Here is a 14,538-nt window from a genome sequence, read left to right as displayed (position 1 = left end):
TGGTTAACATCAGAGAATCACCTGGAGTCTGCCCAGTATTGAGAGTCATGCTAAGTCTTCTCATTCAAGCCTAATGTTCCTTTGGCCTGGCCCAATACACTGGAGTTCACACTAATTGCCACAGCTCTCTTCGATCCCTCCACATCTATCCACAGTGCTGAGATCAAAGGTCATTTGTGATTCCAGTGGCTTCATGTCAGGCAGAATAGCATTTTGCCTTGTCGAACCCCAAACTGGTTTTTGATCCTCCACTGTTCACTGCCTTAAAGTAGTGTCTTTGTGAGACAACTGGCAGAATCCATACAAGAAGTCTCCTCTCGGTTGGGGAGGAAACTTTGTTTGTTTGAAAAAAAAAATCAAAGACACAAAAGCAGAAAAACAAAAAAAGCGGACCCTCATCTTTAAAGATTTTCACAGAAGCCAATCTACATACCAAAATATCTACCTGTCCAAAGTGTAATCCAATGGGAGATTCTGGGAAATTAGCTTAGTATTAATATTTTGAAGGTCCCTAATGTTCCTATCTGCAGGAAAGGTGGGAAACAGAGAAAGGTGGGAAATAGATGGACAAGTGCTCCTGGTCAGTCAAAGAATGAGTCAGCCTACTTTAAGATATGAGTAAACCAGGATTACATATCAGATTTGTACGAATTCAATCAATGCTTGTTGAAAACACTTAGTTTACTTAAAAACATGGCCTCTGTGAGGGAACAATCAGTATCACGACATTAAATGTGTTTTGGATTTCATGATGTAGACGGAACTGACCTAATCTGTGGGCTGTTATATACAAGGACAGCACTGGGGTGGGAATGAGGATTTGAATTTAGGAAGGCTTACGGATGGACGTCATCAGAAAAGCAAGCCTCTGACCCTCCTCAGCTGGAGACCAGAAAGCCCTCCTTTTACTCATACGACTCCACATCAAGCCTTGAGCAGAGAAAGTGAAAGATGATTCAATTTCCTGGGTCAGCCCATGCTCTGGGTTGCCAGACGTGACAAATTACATGTGTGAGCATTTTGGTGTGAAGTTCTGTCCACTGGGTCCAGACTGATAGTAGCAGCTCATTTAACTTGTCTCAGATGGACCTGGTACCAGGAGCAAAACGCCTGTATTTTCACCACTGAAATACCCACCTTACCCATAAACCCTTAAATCAAGGGAGAATCAGCTGTTAGCCAAGTGAACATCATAATCAGAAGGCTTATAAAAAAACCCACAAAATATAAATGAACAGGTCTAAAGGAATTTGTCTCTAGGTAATTGAAATTTGAGATTATAGATATTTTTCCTATTCTCTTTTTTCTCCTAAGTGTTTTGGAAGTTCTTCAGTTTTGGGATAAAGGGGAAGGGAAGAAATTTTGTCATTAAGTCAAAACTAACCCTTCATTTAGTCTATCTAATTTTTGTCATTTAAAAGACTTATATTTACTTAGAGATTTTCCAAACATATGGCAAAGATCTTCGTGTTTTATAAAATTCCTTGAAAACAGGTAAGTGGAGAACTGGAAAACGGATTAATCTTTTAAACTGTATTTGAAATTGCTTCCTTTCCAAAGCCAATGAACACCTTTTTTCTCTTTTTATTTTAGGTCTCTTGTTGGTCATAAGCTATAGTGCACAGTATTATTTAGAGGTGTCTGTATGAACAGAACACACACACAAATACACAGTCTCACACACACGTGCACACTAACATCCACACAGACCTCCCTTTTTGATGGCTTAAGCAGAACAAAAAGCATGCTTGTCTCATACCAAAGGGATTTCATTTACAAAAGTCAAACCCGTTATTGTCCTCTTTCTCTGTAGCCTCCCAAAGCATTTCTATCGCTTTTTCATAAAACACTGCTGCAAATAATCAAGCATGACCATTGACATCCATGAGATTGAGTTTTAGGAACCATTAAATGAGCTCACCCTCGTGGGAAGCCTCCTGCTCAGGCTGGTCTAAAGGTAATTATTCAGCAATTCCTACCTGTGGTTTAACTTGTCCCTATATAGTGTTTGAATTTCATACACTAGTAAGGTCAATTTTTTTTCCTCAGGAAAAGTCCAGCTACACATGTTTGATCCAGGACCTAAATTATAATGTTAATATACACACTGGCATTTCACCACATTCTATGTGTAGAAGTGCTGATTAAACGCACTTAAAATCTTAGATGAAAGATAGATCATAAATTATATTAAACAAAAAGGAAAGAGGAAACTCTAGGAGTGAAAAATAACGCTTAACAGATTCCTAAATGAAGGGAATTATTCCTCTTTTCATAGGTAAAGCGTTAACATCAAAACATCTGAACTACATCCACACACTATTCAAGGGCAAGAACCTGGCAGGTCCGTGTCCTGAAAAATCAACAAGCCATAACACCATCAAGTCAGACTCTGAGAACTCGCTGAAATCCAAAGTCCACATCGCCACACTGGATGTCCTCCTGAATGTTCACTCAACTGTTAGTTAAAATAATTACTGCCATTTGCCACCTCCACTGCAAGCTATGGATAGGAGGGAAACAGAACTTCCAGGGGCTGCCGGGGGTAGGAGCGTTGACGGTTATCTGCTTACACATTTTTATAACCAAATTCAAAGGCTATGTCAGCTGTGACTCAAAGCCTGAGAATTATATGTGAAATTGTGCTATACCTGGTTGCGTACAATAAACACAGAGAGAAGGGAATTTAAAGTTGGCTAAAGGAGATACTGCATCAGTTTAAAATTAGTCAATCTGAGAGGAACAAAGAGAGGGAGACAGGGAGGGAAAAAGGGAGAGGAAGTGAAAAAAAACAAAACAAAACTACATACTGTGAAATGAACAAGTTCAGTTAGAATGTTCAGGATTTGGAAAACCATAATGCCATCTGCTACTCTGGACCTCAGAACATCAGGGATCTCGTGGGCCCAGACGCTTCCATTTCCAGGAGGAAAGAAGGAACTCGCACTCCCTGGAATGCTGCCTCCATTCTGGAAGGGAGGCAACACCCCAGCCGACCCGTTTGGAATCTCTTTTGAGAACATTTGCACTGCTCACAGACGCGTTTTCCCTGGTTTAGGGAAAATTAACGGCAGGCAAAATGATTACAGCAACTAGGCAGTGAGGCAGAGCAGTGCCCCAGCCCAAGCTGCTGGGTAACTGACCCTGGCATCCAACTTGGGCTCAGGGTGTGTAGGTCCCATCATGGTGGATTAAATGAGCATTGTCCTACGGCTGGGTAAGACTTCACAATAGAGCAACACATGTTAAATGACAGCAGCCAAAACTGGCCCCACCAGGCAACTGCCCATTCATAGAACACTGTTCACAGGCCTCCACCACCAAGAAATCAATTCATTAATAATATATCAGGCTTCGCAGACAATTCAAAGAAAACAACACAAAGCTACTTGTTCAACGACTGCCTAAAGACTCAGAATTTTTCCTGGTTAAAAACTCCCCCCAAATCTAATTGATTTACTGAAATCAATATCATAGGGATGTTTATGCTAATATTTTAGTTAGTAAAAAAGAAGAAATGGAGAAAGCCTATCCACTGAACTCACTCGGTGCCACCAGGAAATAATAAGAATACAGTTTTTTTCAGCGGAAGCCAATAAAATCTGATTCTATATAACTGTGTGTTTAAAAAATTTATTTTTCCCACTTTAAAAGTGACTTTGTACATCCTTCAGGCTATCAGGAAAAACTGTGCTTTTAACTTGTTTCTTCTGTTACATTTTTTAAACTCCTTTCTTTCTCCTCCCTTCCGACAACTCATAAATATGAATTAAATATAATTATAAATGAACAGAACATTAACTTTTGGATTACTGCTGGGTTTTGGTAGAATGTTAATGTCATTTCTAAAGAAATAGTTATTACCAATAGAAAAAGTAATTACTAAAGGAATCATGGCCTTAATGCTAACCTATTTTCAACCTTCAAACCAGCCAAACTGAATTAATTTAAACATACTGGACTTTTCAACGGGAGTGTTAGATTTCTAATGGTTGCCTCACATAAAAGAGGAATATCAGTTTTCAGGCTCCCAATTATATATTTCTAACACTACGAGACACAGGTCCAGTTAACGATATTGCTGGAGGACAAGACTATCGTATATCCACTTGTATTAATTTACAAGTTTCTAATGCCTCAGTCATTAACTCACACAAGCCGCAAACATCAGGAAATCCCACATCATCAGTACCTGTTTATGCGAGTGGTTACGGTGTTAGTGACCGTGGTCAGAGCGCTGGGCCTCCACCAGTCATTGGAGAGCTCAGGCTAGCAAGTCTTGTCTCACTTTAAACTATCTGCAGTTACACGTTGTGTCAGGAACAGGCCATGCTTAGGATGCTGGGAGCAGGAGAGATGGGGGATGTTCCTTTTACTTCCTGCTAACTTCAGAAGCCAGAATTATGGCAAAGTCCCTCAGGGAAAAAAATGGATACTATTCCCTCTGGAGCTGGTTAACTTCACTTTGTGAATTCCAGAGAGATATTATTAGGCAACCATTCTCATGCCCCTACCCCTAGAGAACAGGTGCTCTGTTGACAGCCCAGCAGTTTCTCAGTTAACCTGTCCAGGAATGAGTGACTGCATGAATGAATTCTCTAAGAGCCAAAGCTTTTGTATATATAAATCTTTCTAAAAGGAGTCAAGCTTCTCCTTGCCAACATAAACAAAATATGCAGAATAGAATTCAATTCTTTTTTTAAAAACATGGAGTCATTCTTATAGACAGCAAAACTGAACTGTGTTGCAATATAGCTACGCCCTTGGGGCATGTCTGCAATGCTTTCTAAGTTGTCTTCTTTTATGGATTTTAAAATAATCTCTCCTCTTGATGCCAAAATGTTCAGCTGTCATTTTTCGGTTCCATCAAGGTCAGTTACAGTAGAACAGAAGGAGCCCTACTCTTTGACTGTCACTCAGTTTTCTCATCTGTAAAACGGAGTGCTGTGGAAAAGCAACATGACATGGGAAAACATTCTGTAACTCCTAAGGGTTAAGGATAGATTTCTGAATTTCCATAAAGGACCATATATATTAGTTAAGTACTCCTCATCATATACTCTCTATTACTTTTTGGATTTGTTTTTCTGAGATCTTGAAAAAACAAGTAGTAAGTTCTTATAATTACGCCCAAATTTCACTCAATCAATATTTATGAGTGACTACTGTACATTAGGTGCAATACCTGGAAGACAGAAATGAAAAGCCAGGGACTTAAGAGTTTAGTTGATAAACTTCTTATAACTGGGTCTGAAAGAGGAATTAATATAGTTTTGAATGAGGCGCTTGGTGCTGTCCTATGAATAGAATGCTCATCATCTTCCTGTGGGTGTGCCCCATCTCAGGGAAGACCTGACTGCCCAAGCCATGTGCTTTACCCCTGACCCCACCTCTCCACCCTCCCCTACACCCAATTACTCACCAATCCCGTTTATTCTACCTCCTAAATACCCTTCAAACGTGCTAAGGCTGTCCCAAAGCCCTCATAATTTCTGACCAGAACTATAGCTGCCTAACTGTCCCTCCCATTCCATCTTCCACAACTCTCTCAGAGTGATTTTTCTAAAGCACAAATCTGGCTCTGTTGATCCCCTACTTAAAACTCTTTTAGTCCCCCGACTGCTGCAAATGCCTTCAGGCACAGTGTATAAAGATCCCTAGAAATGTGGCCCTTGCCTCATCTCTTAATACTCTGCCAAGCGCTGAAGCCACATTGAACTCCCTGTAGGGGCTTCAAGACTCTCTGGAGCTAACTCCTACTGGCCCTTTGGGCTCCCCTTCTCTGTTGGGCCCTCTGGTACATTATCATCTCCTCTATTATCAGCTTTCTTCTCTGTGTTTCCCTAGCACCTTGTATATTTACAAATATATAATTGTAAATTTATATAGCTGCAAACATCATTAAATACCTTATTATGTGAGTAATACCCATTTATGTGAGTGGTTAACATGACAGTTGCTGTGCTCCTCTGAGAGCTCAGTCCATCAAGTCTCATACCACTTGTACTACCTGCGGTTTAGTTTAAAGTGATCTATTTATGTATGACTGTTTATGGTCTGCCTCCCTGACTCGAGTGGAGACTTTAACGGTGGCAATTGCATCTTATTCCCTGTCTCCAGTACCTAGCTCTGGGATTAATACAGGTTTACAGAATGATTGTTTGGGCTACAATGAATGGTTTTCAAACTATAATCTATGAAACTCTAAGGACTTTTATGTGGGTGCCAGGGGTGGGGTGGGGATAGGGTGATGATCTAAGCCTTCCATCCTTTAATCAAACCAGAATGGCTTCAAATTCCAAAAAAAAAATAAATTTAAAACTTGTGTGTGTCAAAGGACACCATCAATAAACTGAAAAGACAATCCATAGAAAGGGAGAAAAAATTTAAGTTTAGTATCCAGAATATGTAAAGAACTCTTACAACTCAATAATAAAAAGACAACCCAATTTAAAAATGGACAATGGAATTGAACAGACATTTCTTCAAAGAAGATATTCAAATGGCCAACAAATACATGACAATATGCTCATCATTAATCATAAGGGAAATGAATATCAAAACCGCAAGAGACTACTTCACATCCATTAGGATGATTATAATAAAAAAACCCAAAAAATAACAAGCGTTGGCAAGAATGTGGAGAAATTTGAACCCTCATAAATTGCTGGTGGGAATGTAACATGGTGCAATTGCTGTGAAAGAACAGTTTGGAAGTTCATCAAAAAGTTAAATATAGAATTTTCATATGACCCAGCAATTCTACTCCTAGGTATATATCCAAGAGAACTGAAAACATACATCCACATAAAAACTTGTACACGAATGTTCATAGCAGCGTTATTCATAACAGCCAAAAAGTAGAAACAACTCAAATGTTCATCAACTGATGAACAGATAAACAAAATATGGTATATCCACACCGTGGAATATTACTCAGCCATAAATAGTAATGAAGCAGTAATAAATGCTATGACGTGGTGTACCTTGGAAACATTATGTTAAATGCAAGAAAACAATCACAAAATGCCAGATATTGTATGGTCCAAATTATATGAAATATCCACAACAGGAAAATCCATAGAGACAGAAAGTAGATTAGTTAGTGGTTGCCAGGGATTGGAGGAAAGAGAGGAATTAGGAGTGACTGTTAACAAGTGCTGGGTTTCTTTATGGAGTGATGGAAATGTTCTGGAACTGAGTGGTATACTTTAAAGGAGTGAATTTTATGTGAATTATATTTCAATAAAAAAATTTCAAAGGAAAAAAGGAAAGAGAAATGAATTTCTCTATGATGGCCTCTGTACTTCACTGCTGTGTTATAGGACAGAGGTCCTTTTCAGCTGGATATAATGGGCCTCAGTGGAAGAAAAGATAAACTTAGACCACATTCCATTTTGTGTAGGACTAGCCCTGCTAAAAAAATCCATATTTAATTTACTTCAAGGAGCATTTCCTGAGCTCCTACTTGGGCCATGATCTTTACCAGGTGCTGGGATAAATCCTCATGCTGGATGACTTCATGGTCTACTGGGAGGCAAACTCACCAACTAAATTTGACTCGGTGTGACTAACAACTATAACACAGCTTTGTAAACAATGATACGCTGAATTCCGCTCACACTGGGCGGGAGTGTGGTAGGACAGAAGAGGTGGAGAGGTAACAGAGACAGCTTCAAAGAGGAGATGAGGTTTGACCTGTGGGCCTTTGAGGATGCCTAGGCATTTACAAAGTGAAAAAGAGGAGAAGGCCGTTCCAAGCCGGAGGAGTACCACCATAGGTGTGAAACTGTGGGGCAGCTTTGAAGACTAATGACTGACCCAAAGTGAGGCTGAAAAAAATACGCAGGCGTCTTAAATGCTGTGTTAAGAAGTTTAGATATTACCCTATAGGCAGGGGGATCCCTGGAAGGGTTGACAGGTTGAGATCTGTATTTTTTAAAAGACAATTCTGTGGGGCTGGCCCCATGGCTGAGTGGTTAGGTTCACGCGCTCCGCTGCAGGTGGCCCAGTGTTTCGTTGGTTCGAATCCTGGGCGCGGACATGGCACTGCTCATCAAACCACGCTGAGGCAGCGTCCCACATGCCACAACTAGAAGGACCCACAACGAAGAATATACAACTATGTACTGGGGGGCTTTGGGGAGAAAAAGGAAAAAAATAAAATCTTTAAAAGACAATTCTGTGCTGAATAATAGTCCAATGTATGGATATACCACATTTTGTTATCTATCCATCGGTCTATGAATATTTGAGTTGTTTCTATGTTTTGGCTGTTACGAATAATGCTGCTACAAACATTCGTGTACAAGTTTTTATGTGGATGTACGTTTTCAGTTCTCTTGGTGGTGGAGAAACAAGGCAGAGAGAAAAGCTTAGACATTTTTAACAACGCAGTAACAAAGCAGACTCTTCTCTCCTCTTCCTCCCTTCCCCAGTCCTAGGTTTTCTCATCCCCTTCTTCATACCTCTCTCTTCTAGAACAGAGATGCTGGCTGCCTCCTGGTTCACCCGGCTCATGTGGAGGTGCTTGGCTGTGTGATTAACCTCCTTCCTCTTATCCACTGAGCTGCCAGGTGCGGGCTGGCATCAAACGCTGCTTCCTTCCAGCATTGGACAGGTTTGCTGGCATTTCTAGTGAACATCAGAGGAGCCACGTCTAAGAGTCTACGTGAGGCCTCTCGTGAGTGCAGGTGTTTGGTGCGGAGGACTAGTGTCCCCATTCATAATGACTCTTGTTAGTACCACTGTAATGACGTGCATATGCCAGCCAGGCAGATAAAAGCCAGGCTCTCTTATGTCTTCATTAAGTTTTATGAGTAAATAGAGTCATACTAACTCACAGAAGGCATCTACTTTTATAAATGGAATTTTGTAATGATGAGCTGTTAAGTATGTTTTTGGCCAAGAGAGTCTGTTCTCAACTTAAGCAAGTCCACTTTACTCCTCCTCATCATTGAGGACCCAAAGTCAGGCCCCACAGCAACACTCACCCCTTACTTTCTCCTCTTCTTGCCCATCACTCAGCTGGTCACTTCCTTTCTGTCATCCTTCCCGCGACCGCCACTGTGGCATTCCTGTCAATCTGCTTTTCCTAGCTACAGACCTTACAGAGAAAGCCAGCATCTCTCCCACCTCCCACACTGGGGCACAAAGGTCCTCTTCTTAGAGCTGTGGCTTGTCATGGCTCTACCTGTCTATCGGCCTGGAACCCTGGCATTGTCACAGCGATTCCACTATCTTGATGGTGTCATAACCAAGAAACTGTTACCTAATCTAAGGTCACAAAGATTTACATCTATGTTTCCTTTAAAGAGCTTCATAATTTTAGCTCTTACATTTAGGTCTTTGATCCATTTTAATTTTTGTGTATGACGTGAGGGAGGGGTCCAAATTCATTCTTTGCATGTGGATATGCAATTGTCCAGCATTATTTGTTGAAAAGACTATTCCTTTACCATTGAACGGTCTTGGCATCCTCTCAGAAAACAAGTGACCATGGATATATGGGTTTATTTCTGGACTCTCAATTCTATTCCTTTTTTTTTTTTTAAAGATTTTATTTTTTTCCTTTTTCTCCCCAAAGCCCCCCGGTACATAGTTGTATATTCTTTGTTGTGGGTCCTTCTAGTTGTGGCATGTGGGACGCTGCCTCAGTGTGGTTTGATGAGCAGTGGCATGTCCGCGCCCAGGATTCGAACCAACGAAACACTGGGCTGCCTGCAGCGGAGCGTGCGAACTTAACCACTTGGCCACGGGGCCAGCCCCTCAATTCTATTCTATATGTCTATTCTTAGGAACTTGTTCAATCAACAGTGTTTTGTTTTAAAGATTGGTACCTCAGCGAACAACTGTTGCCAATCTTTTTTTCTTCCTTTTTCTTTTTCTCCCCAAATACTCCCAGTACACAGTTGTATATTTTAGTTGTGGGTCCTTCTAGTTGTGGCATGTGGGACGCCGCCTCAGCATGGCCTGATGAGTGGTGCCATGTCCGTGCCCAGGATCTGAATCAGCGAAACCCGGGGCTGCTGAAGCAGAGCACATGAACCCAACTGCTCAGCCACGGGGCCGGCCCCTAATCAACAGTTTTTATTTCTGGATTTTCTAGGCTTTTCTATATATAATATTGTGTCATCTGCAAATATAGTTTTACTTCTGCCTCTTCAACTTGGATGCCTTTTCTTTTTCTTGACTAACTGCCCTGGGTAGAACCTCCAGTACAATGTAGAATAGAAGTGGCAAGAGTACACATCATCCTCTTGCTCCTGATCGTAGAGGGAAAGCTTTCAGTCTTTTACCATTAATTATGATACCTGTGGGTTTTCAGTAGATGTCCTTTATCAAGTTGTGGAAGTCCCCTTCTCTTCCAAGTTTTTTGAGTGTTTTTAACATGAAAGGGTGTTAGATTTTGTCAAGTGACTATTGAGCTATCATGGGACTTTTCCCATTATTCCCATTATTCTACTAATATGATGTAATACATTGACTGATTTTTGTATGCTGGACCAACCTTGCATTTCTGGGATAAATCCCATTTGGTCATGACATATTTTTTTTATATACTTCTGCATTTGATTTGCTGGCATTTTCTTGAGGATTCTTTTTTTGTTTTGTTTTTTTTTTTTTTTTTGCTGAGGAAGATTTGCCCTGAGGTAACATCTGTTGCCAATCTTCCTCTTTTTTGTGTGCATGAGGAAGATTGGCCCTGAGCTAACAGCAGTGCCCATCTTCCTCTATTTTGTACGTGGGTAGCCACCACAGCATGGCTGACGAGTAGTGGAGGTCTGGACCTGGGATCTGAACCCACAAACCCGGGCTGCTGAAGTGGAGTGTGCCAAACTTAACCACTACACCACAGGGCCGGCCCCTCTTGAAGATTTTTGCATCTATACTGATAAGGGAAATTGGTCTGTAGTCTTCTTTTCTTGTGAGGTGTCTGTTTGGTTTTGGTATCAGGGTAATAATGGCTTCACAGAAGAAGTTAGGAAGTGCTCCCTCTCTATTTTCTGGAAGAGTTTGAGAAGGACTAGTGTTAAAAGTTTAAGCAGTTGGTAGAATTCACCTGTGAAGCCATATGATCCTGGGCTTTCCTTTGTGGGAAGATTTTTTAAAAATTTATTTACTTGTTATAAGTCTACTCAGATTTTGTATTTCTTCTTGAGTCAGTATTGATACATTGTTTTTCTAGGAATTTATCCATTTCATCTAGGTTATCTAATTTGTTGGCATACAATTGTTCATAGTATTCCCTTATAACTCTATTTCTGTAAGGTTGGTAGTAAGGTACCTGCTTTTGGTCCTGATTTTAGCCATTTGAGTCTTCCACCTGTTTTTTTTTTTTTTTTTTGGTCAATCCAACACAGGTATGTCAATTTTGTTGATTTTTCAGAGGACCAACTTTTGGTTTTATTGATTTTCCCTGTTGTTTTTCTATTCTCTATTTTGTTTATTTCTGCTCTAATTTTATTATTTCTTTCCTTCTGCTAGCTTTGAGTATAGTTTACTCTTCTTTTTCTAGTTTAAGGCAGAAGATCAGGTTACTGATTTGAGTTTTTTGAGGTTTTTTTTTGGTGAGGAAGACTGGCCCTGAGCAAACATCTGTTGCCAATCTTCCTCTTTTTGCTTGAGGAAGATTGTCCTTGAGCTAACATCTGTGCCATTTTTCCTGTATTTTCTATGTGGGATGCCACCACAGCATGGTTTGATGAGCAGCGTGTAGGTCCACACCCAGGATCTGAACATGCAAACCCCAGGCTGCTGAAGTGGAGTGCACAAACTTCACCACCATGCCACTGGGCCAGCCCCAAGATCTTTCTTCTTTGTTTTTGAAGATTGGCCCTGACCTAACATCTGTTGCCAATCTTCCTCTTTTTTTTTTTCTCCCCAAAGTCCCAGTACATAGTTGTATATCCTAGTTGTATGTCCTTCTAGTTCTTCTATGTGGGGCGCCGTCTCAGCATGGCTTGATGAGTGGTGCTATGTCTGTGCCCAGGATTCAAACCGAAGAACCCTGGGCTGCCGAAGAGGAGTGCATGAACTTAACCACTATGACACTGGGCCGGCCCCCCTTTCTTCTTGTATAATGCAGGCATTTACAACTAAAAATTTCCCTCTGAACACTGCTTTCACTGTATCCCATAAGTTTTGGTATACTGTGTTTTCATTTTTGCTCATCTCAAAGTATTTTCTAATTTCTCTTTCAATTTCTTCTTTGTCCCATTGATTATATAGCAGTGGATTATTTCCACATATTTGTGAATTTTCCAAATTTCCTTCTGTTATTAATTATCTGTTTTCAACCTCCGGGATCCCTTGGCTCCTTGGCCATCTGTCTATTCAGTCTCCATACTCTGTAAATGCCACTGTCCTCTATCAAAGCCCTGTGTTCACCTCCTTGGGAAGCCTTCTTAGAGTAAGCACGTGAGATAAACTCTTCATCAGACCTCCCTAGATGTTCTAATAGAGTGCTATGTCATGCCATCCCTGACACCAAATCCTTCTCCCTTTCTAGCCACACCAGGGAAGAACAATCGGTATATCTGAATTATTCAGCTAGCATCTTAGACAATTAAGCCCACTGTTTGTCTGTACACTTGGCCCAATTGTAGGCCATTACCGACCACTAAAAGTTTGTGCTTATATTTCAGAATCATTTTGGTATTTTACAAATCTTGTAGTTCTTACTAAGAAATCAACACTTTCATGTAGAAGATATTCCTGATTGGGTATAAAACATGACTTATATGAATCCACTTTTACTAGTAAAATGAATAAATAAACAGAAGCATAAATCAGGGATTTGCTAATTGTCCTGCTGAGCACCTACAGATGTTAGATAGAAATTTATTTTTAGTTGTAATATGCTTGAAACATATATATAGTCAGAGTAATAATCCATTTCCTGGTTGTCATATTTCAGACAACCTGAACATTCTGAAACACATCTGTGAACTCAAAAATGGTTCACAACAAAGTTTCAAGTCCTTCTGCCTGACATTTACTTTTTTCCTTTCTTATTTCTTTTTTTTTTTGAGGAAGATTAGCCCTCAGCTAACATCTGCCACCAATCCTCCTCTTTTTGCTGAGGTAAGATTGGCCCTGAGCTAACAACCATACCCATCTTCCTCTATTTTCTATGTGGGATGCCTGCCACAGCATGGCTTCATAAGTGATACAAAGGTCTGCACCCAGGATCTGAACTGGTGAACGCCGGGCTGCCAAAGCGGAATGTGTGAACTCAACCGCTGCGCCCCTGGGCTTGGCCCTCTATTTTTTTCCTTTCTTGACCTGACAAACTTTTACTCATCCTTTAAGACCAAGCTTAAATGTCACGTTCCCTGAGGGGCCTCTCCCAATCCACTCACAGAACAAACCTTCTCCTGGCAGAACAAACTCTCCTGTCTCTGGGTTAAATGGTATGCACCCTACACTGAACAACAATTATTCATTTCTGTGTCATATCTTTTCCAAGGCTTTGGACTACTTGGGGGCAGGCCCAAGGGAGAAGTCCCCACTTCAATCTTTGCAATTCCCAGCATGCACCTCAATCCACTGATGGCCCCCACTAGCTGGCTCCAGCCAGCCTGGGACTGGGGACTTAGATATCACTGCTGTATTCCCACTGGCCACATCCCCAGTGTGGCCAGCCCCTTGTTGCTAGGCAAACTGGGAGCTCAGGCACCAGGGGAAGTGTTAGATGGCTACATAGCCTCCTGAGTCCCAGCACATTGTGTTGGCCCAGGATTTGGGGCTGTGCTTCTGCTTTTCTACCCTGACTCAAAGACCTAGTCTGCAGTTGGCCTGGGTGCTTTGCCCAGAAGCTCAGTTGTGTCTAAGCTTGGGGGCTGTCCTGATCATGGCTGGTCCAACTTGGGCTTGCATATAGTGGGCACTTTTCATAACTATCTGTTGAATGACTGAACATAAGCCCACCTATTTTACTTCAGTAAGGAGGGCTTCAAGCCTCTGTCTCTCTTCTCAGATGAGTGTGTTTGACCTTACACATACCACTTGGGTATCTGATTTCATTTGGCATCTTCTAGTTTTGCCAGGGTCACTATCAGGAGTGGAAAGACTGAAGACAGATGGTCAGGTCACTGGGGCAGCAGGCAGTCACTGACAAGAAAGGGGAGTGACCATAGGAAACAGCGGCGATCACAAGAGAACATGGGAAAAGTACCAAGCAGATTAGCACAGCCATGTAGGGCCCTTTTGCCTGGGAGCAAACGGCTCTATACATCTCAAGAGGCGCATGCACATCACTGAGAGCCAAGGCCAAACATACTGGCAAAATGGTTGGTAAAATTCAGTGAAAGAACAAGGCAAGCCCCACACAACTCTATAGCCCTGGAGGGCATCAACACATCAAAGTTTAGTTCAGTCCCATTTTCAAAACAAGGACCTGAGTCATCAAGAAAAGGTTAAATGATAGTCACTATACTCTATCAACAGGCTGCCAACAGCAAATACATTTTAGAAACATTTCTTTCCAAAAATGCAAATTTTCTCATTGATGTTAGAGCTTAAAGTAGTAAATAT

General features: G+C 41.1%; 1 protein-coding gene across 6 annotated transcripts in view; it reads right to left on the bottom strand.

Annotated features, from left to right (window-relative positions):
* MAP2K5 (mitogen-activated protein kinase kinase 5) overlaps positions 1–14,538 on the bottom strand; it is a 244,156-nt gene that overhangs the window by 43,418 nt on the left and 186,200 nt on the right. The window lies entirely within an intron of this gene.

This window comes from Equus quagga, chromosome 2, assembly GCF_021613505.1.
Source record: "Equus quagga isolate Etosha38 chromosome 2, UCLA_HA_Equagga_1.0, whole genome shotgun sequence".
Taxonomy (NCBI): Eukaryota; Metazoa; Chordata; class Mammalia; order Perissodactyla; family Equidae; genus Equus; species Equus quagga.
The sequence above is the reverse complement of the archived record's forward strand: the minus strand, read 5'-3'. Positions and strand labels throughout refer to the sequence as shown.